This window comes from Callospermophilus lateralis, chromosome 4 (assembly GCF_048772815.1).
Source record: "Callospermophilus lateralis isolate mCalLat2 chromosome 4, mCalLat2.hap1, whole genome shotgun sequence".
NCBI classification, from domain to species: domain Eukaryota; kingdom Metazoa; phylum Chordata; class Mammalia; order Rodentia; family Sciuridae; genus Callospermophilus; species Callospermophilus lateralis.
Window position 1 is genome coordinate 113,768,140 of NC_135308.1, and position 8,126 is coordinate 113,776,265.

Consider the following 8,126-nt stretch of genomic DNA (forward strand, 5'->3'; position numbering starts at 1 on the left):
CCCCACTATAAATCAGCCTCCTTATATCAGAGAAAACTAGGCATTTGTTTTTGGGGGGAGGGTTGGCTAACTTAGCATTATCTTCTCCAACTCCATCCTTTTACCTGCAAATGCCATGATTTTATTTTCTTTTATTGCTGAGTAATATTTTATTGTGTATATATGCCACATTTTTTTTATCCACTCATCTACTAAAGGGCATCTAGTTTGGTTCCAGAGTTTAGTTATTGTGAATTATGCTACTGTAAACATTCATGTGGCTGTGTCCCTATAGTATGCCGTTGTTAAGTCTTTTGAATATAGATCTAGGAGAGGGATAGTTGGGTCAAATGGCAGTTCTATTCCAAGTTTTCCAAGGAATCTCCATACTGCTTTCCAGATTGGCTTCACCAATTTGCAGTCCCACCAGCAATGTATGAGTGTACCTTTTTTCCCACATCCTTGCCAACACTTATTGTTGTTTGTTTTCATAATAGCTGCCATTCTGACTGGAGTGAGATGAAATCTTGGAGTAGTTTTGATTTGTATACCTGTATTTGCTAACAATGATGAATATTGTTTTCATATGTTTGTTAATTGATTGTATATCCTCTTCTGAGAAGTGTCTGTTCATGTCCTTGGCGCATTTATTGATTGGGCTATTTGGTTTTTTGGTCTTTAGCTTTTTGAGTTCCTTATATATCCTAGAGATTAGTGCTCTGATATGTGAGGGGTAAAAATTTGCTCCCAAGATGTAGTCTCTCTATTCACCTCACAGATTGTTTCTTTTGCTGAGAAGAAACTTTTAGTTTGAGTCCATCCCATTTATAGATTCATGATTTTAATTCTTGTGCCACAGGAGTCTTATTAAGGAAGTTGGGGCCTAATCCCACATGGTAAAGATTAGGGTCTTCTTTTTCTTCTTTTAGATGCAGGGTCTCTGGTTTAATTCCTAGGTCCGTGATCCACTTTGAGTTGAGTTTTGTGCATGGTGAGAGATAGGGATTTAGTTTCATTTTGTTGCATATGGATTTCCAGTTTTCCCAGCACCATTTATTGAACAGGCTATCTTTTCTCCAGTTTATGTTTTAGAGCCTTTTTCTACTATGAGAAAATTGTATTTATGTGGGTTTGTCCATGTGTCTTCTATTCTGTACCATTGGTCTACCAGTCTGTTTTGGTGCCAATACCAAGCTGTTTTGTTACTCTTGCTCTGTAGCATAGTTTAAGGTCTGGTATAGTGATGCCACCTGCTTCACTCTCCTGCTAAGTATTGCTTTAGCTATTCTGGGTCTCTTATTTTTCTAGACGAATTTCATGACTGCTTTTTCTATTTCTATGAGGAATGTCATTGGGGTTTTGATCAGAATTGCATGAAATCTGTATAGTGCTTTTGGTAGTATTGTGATTTTGGTAATATTAATTCTGCCTATCCAAGAGCAAGGTAGAACTTTCCATCTTCTAAGATCTTCTTTGATTTCTTTCTTTAGGGTTCTGTAGTTTTCATTGTGTAGATCTTTCACTTCTTTCATTAAGTTGATTCCCAAGTATTTTATTTTATTTTATTTTTTGAGGCTATTGTAAATAGGGTAGTTTTCCTCATTTCCTTTTCAGATGATTTGTCACTGATATACAGAAATGCCTTTGATTTATGGATGCTGATTTTGTACCCTGCTACGTAGCTGAATTAATTTAATAGTTCTAAAAGTTTTCTGGTGGAACTTTTAGGGTCTTCTAGGTATAGAATCATATCATCAACAAATAGTGCTCATTTGAATTCTTCTTTTCCTATGTGTATCCCTTTAATTTCTTTTATCTGTGTAATTGCTCTGGCAAGTGTTTCAAGAACTATGTTAAATACAAGTGGTGAAAGAGGGCATCCCTGTCTTGTTCCAGTTTTTAGAGTGAATGCCTTCAATTTTTCTCCATTTGGAATGATGTTGGCCTGGGGGTTAGCATAGATAGCCTTTACCACATTGAGATATGTTCCCTAATGTTATCCCTAATTTTTCTGCATCTATTGAGATGATCATATGATTTTTATCTTTAAGTTACTAATGTGATGAATTACATTTATTGATTTCCATATGTTGAACCAAACTTGCATCCCTGGGATGAAACCTACTAGATCGTGGTGCAGGATCTTTTTGATGGGTTTTTGTATTTGATTTGCCAGAATTTTATTGAAAATTTTTGGATCTATGTTCATTAGAGATATTTGTCCGAAGTTTTCTTTTTTTGATGTGTATCTTTGCCTGGTTTTGGAATCAGAGTAATATTGGCCTCATAGAATGAATTTGGAAGTGCTGCCTCTTTTTCTATTTCCTGATATAAATTGGAGAGTATTGGTGTTAGCTCTTCTTTAAAGGGCTTGTAGAACTTGGCTGTGTATCCAACTGTTCCTGGGCTTTTCTGGGTTGGTAGTCTTCTGATGGCATCTTCTATTTCATTGCTTGATATTAGTCTGTTTAAATTGTGTATATCATCCTGATTCAATTTGGGCAAATCATATGACTTACAAAATTTGTTGATGCCTTCAATATCTTCTATTTTATTGGAGTAAAATTTTTCAAAATAATTTCTAATTACTCTCTGTATTTCTGTAGTGTCTGTTGTGATATTACCTTTTTCATCACATATGTTAGTAATTTGGGTTTTCTCTCTCCTTCTCTTTATTAGCATAGTTAAGTGTCTGTCAATTTTTTTTTCGAAGAACCAAGTTTTTATATTGTCAATTTTTAAATTGTTTCTTTTGTTTCAAGTTCATTGATTTCACCTCTAATTTTAATTATTTCCTGCCTTCTACTGCTATTGGTGTTTATTTGTTCTTCTTTTCCTAGAATTTTGAGATGTAATGTTAAGTTGTGTTGACTGTTTCTTCTTTCAAGGAATGAACTCCATGCTTTGAACTTTCCTCTTAGTACTGCTTTCATAGTGTCCTAGAGATTTCGATATGTTATATCCATGGACTCATTTACCTCTGATTATTTTTTAATCTCCTCCTTGATGTCTTTTGTAACCCATTTTTTATTCAGTAGCATATTGTTTAGTCTCCAGGTGTTGGAGTAATTTTTATTTTTTATTTTGTCATTGATTTCTAATTTCCCCATGTCATGATTTTTATAATATTTCTTTGCTGTAATGTATGACTTATTTGACATATTGTTAGTTATTTCAAGTTGCTTCCAAGTTGCTATAACAAGTAACTTTGCCAAGAGTATCATTTCACATGAGTCTTTGTCTACCTCTCTGTGGGTTTCCTTAGAATGTATTTCTGAATGCTGAATTACTCTATCCATGACCTTAAAAATACATTATCAATTTAAAGTCCAACAAAGAGTGTACATGAGTTATAATTCATGTAATTACTTTCATGACAATTTTTGCCATTTACTTGTCATTAATTTATGTTTATGCTTTTAATACTTTAATACACATATCCTTAAACCTTCTTTTTCTATTAGAATGTTAAAACTTTTTATTAACACATTTCTTAATATTAAAGATATTAAAAACTTTTGGTTTTGTTTGTTTTTTATAATTTTTCATTCATTTTAGATATGAGTATAGAATGTTTTGCACTTATGTATATAGAATATTATGGCAGGTGCCTTTTCTTTCATCTCTCTTTAAAATTTAGACAGATGTATTAATTTCTTCGTGATTTTTTTCTATTTGTTAAACATATTGAAACTTATTACATACATTTTTATAACTGTTTTTACAAGTTCATGTTTTTGTCTGTAACTGTTTAATCCATCTGAAATATTTTTTTTGTTTTGTGTGCAACATGAAGATGGTATTTTCAGAAATATAGGATGTTTCAGAGAGATAGAATCAATAAAATATAGAGAGACCAAAAGATAGAGAAACAGAAGCAGCAAGAAAGACAGTGGCGGAGAAACAGAAGGACTGACACAGAGAGAGAGATACGGGGAATTTATTCTAAGGAACTGGTTTGAGGAATTGTGGCGGCTGCCAAGTCTGAAATTTGTAGAAGTGACTGGAGATTCAGGAAAGCACCAATGCTCTTATCTTGAGTCTGAAATCTACAAGGCAGATCAGCAAACTAGAAACTCGGCAAAGTTTCTATATTGTGATATTGAGACAGAACTGATTCTGGTGTGGGAAACCAGTCTTTGTTTCCTAAAGCCTTCAGATGATTAAATAGTCATCGGTTTTACTTAATGTCAACTGATTGGCAGTATTAATTACATCCATAAATGTCTTTACAGTCACAAAGAGGCTAGTGTTTGACCAAATAACTGGACTCTAAAGTCTAGCCAATTGATACATGTGTCTATATTGAGGTAATTTCATATTTCTCAGCTATTTCCATATACTCTCTTATAATCTTTTTTGTGTTGCCTATTATGTAATTCCTTTGTGTTCTAGTATTTATTTCATATCTTTGTTTTATTCCATTTATAAATTGGTATTCTGTAACGTGGATATAATTATTACTCGTTCATTCTTTGTAACCCATTTGAGTACCTGAAAGGTCAAGATCCTGTGATTACTCACTTCTTGTTAGTAAAAAAGTGACTTAATTACCTTCAATGTTTCCCATTTTACATAGAATAAAATCCAAAGTCATTTCTATGAACCATAATGCCCTGTAAGATTGTGACTCTCAACTGTCATTTTTTTTTTTTATAGGAGGGATTGAACCCAGGGGCACTTAACCACTGACTCACATTCCCCAGTCCTTTTTATCTTTTTTTAACTTTTATAATTATTTAAAATGAAATATAAAATGGGAGTTTCTCCAGAAAAAAAAAAAGATTTGCATGAAAATTTTCTTACCTCATGGTTTATGCTTTAAGAGTTCCTTTTACAAAAATCAGTAACCAGGCTTTTTTTATGTTTACATTGAAATGACATGGTAAGCATAAATGAATAACTTTCTTTTATGTAGTAGCAAAAAGAGTCAACAATCCTTTCAAGAAAGAAACTATTTCATTTCCTCCCAACTTGGATTCACCATAAACACGATCCACAAATGATATTGGAACCTCACCAATAGTATAATTCATCTGTCTTGCCCGAACAATCATTAACATCTGGAAAACACAGCCCTTAGAAACACATTTTTCTATTAATTTCTGTAGAACTTCCTTTTGATATAATCTGATTATTTTTCTTTAAAATCCCAGCCATATACACCACCACTTCCCTTGTATCAAGTTCCAGAGAAAATATCAAAATTACACTCTTTTTGCTTCCTAATGAATTCAGGAATAAATTTTGGATGGTGTGAGAGATCAGCATCCATAATAACTATATGGTTTCCTGTGGCATGTTCCATTCCATGAATATATGCAGTTCCTAGTCCCAGGTTTTCTCCCGCGGTCTTAGAAGCTTTTCAGAATAACTGATAGCCACGTTTAGTCTGCCGATTCCCTGTGACTTTCAATGCTGACCTCACCCTTCCTCCATGAACTTAATCTTAACTTCACACTTGAATGACTTCATCTCATTCTCTACTGTTCCAATAACAAATTATGTTCCTAACAAAAGGTGAAGTTTTCCTCCTTCTTAACAGTTTTCCAATTACTTAGTCTTGTAAACTTTTTTGCTTCATATCTGGCCCCTGATTTCGTTGTTTAGCATTTTCCTCTGGCTGGAAACTAGTGAGCATATCTTGTCCCCTTCTGAATTTGGCTGTGTACAAGCAGGTCACCCCAGACTGCCAAATATCTAACAAAGTCTTCCTAGAATTCAAACAGGACAGATTTCTTTTCTTTTTGACAACATGCAAAGTTCTGGCATGTGTGAAGCACTGGGTTGGATTCTCAGCATCACATATAAATAAATAAAATAAAGGTCTATCAACAAAATTTTGCCTGGTCCATAGATCTTCTCCAACTGTTCAGCGACATCCTTTGTTCCATTCTGGACTTCCATCATCTATGATTATAATTTCATAGTTGATTCCAGTCTCAGACAAGCTCTTCACGAGCAGCCACACCATGAGCGGCAGGTTCTCCCGCTCGTTGTAGGTGGGTAAAGGCACCGCATACTTGTTCTGGCATCGGAGCACCCCTCCGGCTCCTGCTGAGAGCTGGCAGGACTCGACGCGACTCCCTCTTTTCATTTTTTATACAGGGTCTTGCTAAGTTTCTTAGGGCCTTGCTAAATTGCTGGGATTGGCTTTGAACTTGTGGTTCTCCTGCTTCAGCTTCCAGAGCCACTGGGATTTTGGGGCACCACCTAAACTGTCTTTCTGACTTCAAAAGCTCATTCACTGTGGTCCACCCACAATGTGACCCATGCCGTGCACACTTCCACTTCACTCTTTCACTTTTTTCTTTCCTTCCGTAATTATCCTCATGACTGGCTCTAATTTCATTCCAGTCTTGACACAAATGTACTTTCATTACCTAAGATCTTCCTGGCCACCTTCCAATAAAAGCATTATTGTCTTCTGGAAGAGAGTTTCCTGTTAGCTCCCATCCCCACATTTACCTTCACATTTTTCTCTATACAACCAAAGCTGGGTATTTCCAAACTACATTTCTCATGCTACATTGCCAGCGAGATTCCTGACTATGTCTTCCACAGGGATACATTAATGCCCCTTTAGAAGGTGGGAAGAAGGCAAAACCATTCTTCTTGTGATGGCACCTCCAGTGGCAGTAGGCTCAGCAATATCAGTGCTGACTGCTCATTAACAGCAGACAGACTCTAGTAGCCTGCAGCTCTGTGATTTCAGCAGTGTTGGTGACAGAAGCTTCAGAGCGCTAGAATGCAGTGGTTGGCAGTTCCAGCAATTACAGAAGCGATGCAATGATGCTGTTTTCCAGCATCTTCTTTAATGAGTGTGTCTTACTGTCTCTCTTTCAAGGACAAGGGCAAGTGCCTTTTCTAAAGTAGCCTTCTCTTCCCATTTTGTATCTTCATTCCATGGCAATAGTAGTTCCTTCTTCTCTATTGAATATGCCTTGCTTCCTTTTGCACTGTAGCCCAGTACTGGGGGGTGGGGGGGGGTGCATCCTGATCCCAGACTAAGATATTTATTCTTCTCACTTTGGGTCTTGCAGATTCTCCCCAAACTTTGCATATATTTCCTCTCTATTTGAAATATCATAGGAGTAATTTATATTTTCCTGGCTAATATTAATCTCATATACTTCCTTTGTTTCTTTGTTCAAAAGAGGATGGCTAACTGACTTTCAAATGTATTCTTAGTTCAATAGCCCCACCCCCATCCATGGTTTTGCTTTCTGTAATTTCAGTTGTTCACTATCAGCAGCAATCTAAAAGTTTAACTAGAATATTGCAGTAAACAAAAATCCCTAAATTTTAAAATGTTTTTTTTTTTTTTCTGGCTGAAACATGATGAAACTTTAAGCCATTTCTGCTTTATCTTGACCAGAATATGAATCAACCCTTGGTCTAACATATCACACTTGGTGTGCTACCAAACCATTAGTCACATGGTGGTTTTCTTGATTACCCAATGAACTGTCAAGATATCACACTGCTTGTGCTCAGATAACCCTCATTTCACTTTGTGGCATCATAACACACGAGTAGTGATTATGGCAATTCACATTCACCAAAAAGAAGCTGTAAGGAACTGTCATTTAGAACTGGAATATCCTCCAAGGGTCCATACATTGATGAGTTGGTTGCCAATGCAGCAGTTTCAGACGCCCATCTTTGGGGAAGTGATTGGATCATGACGGCTCTGTCCTCATTAGTGGATTAATCCATTCATAGCTGAATGGACTACCTGGAGGCTGTGGAAAATGTAGTTAAGTGGGGCATGGTTGGATTGGTCTCTGCGAGTACGCCCTGGAAAGGTGTACCTTGTCCCCAGCCCCTTCACTTTCTCTATCATTCTCTATCTCACCTCCTTTCCTCTCTCTCCCCCGCCCTCCTTTCTGACTGACATGAGCTGAACAGTTTTCTTCCACCATGATGTTCTGTTTGTCTTAAGCCCAGACCACTGGAGGCAGACAACCATGAACTGAAATCTCTGAAACTGTGAGCCAAATTAAATCTCTTATCCTCTAAGTTATTTTTTCTCAGGTAATTATTGTAGCAACAAAAGATGAGTAACACAGGTGTTTAAGTGTGAAGGTGAGAATAAAAAATATTTTGAGAGAAACAGATCAAAATTATGTAAGTTTGTTGAAATT

The 8,126-nt window shown here is 36.0% G+C and overlaps 1 pseudogene; it reads right to left on the bottom strand.

Annotated features, from left to right (window-relative positions):
* Positions 1-4,875: 4,875 nt before the first annotated feature.
* On the bottom strand, positions 4,876-7,665 carry LOC143398510 (dolichol-phosphate mannosyltransferase subunit 1 pseudogene; annotated as a pseudogene).
* Between the last annotated feature and the right edge of the window lie 461 nt (positions 7,666-8,126).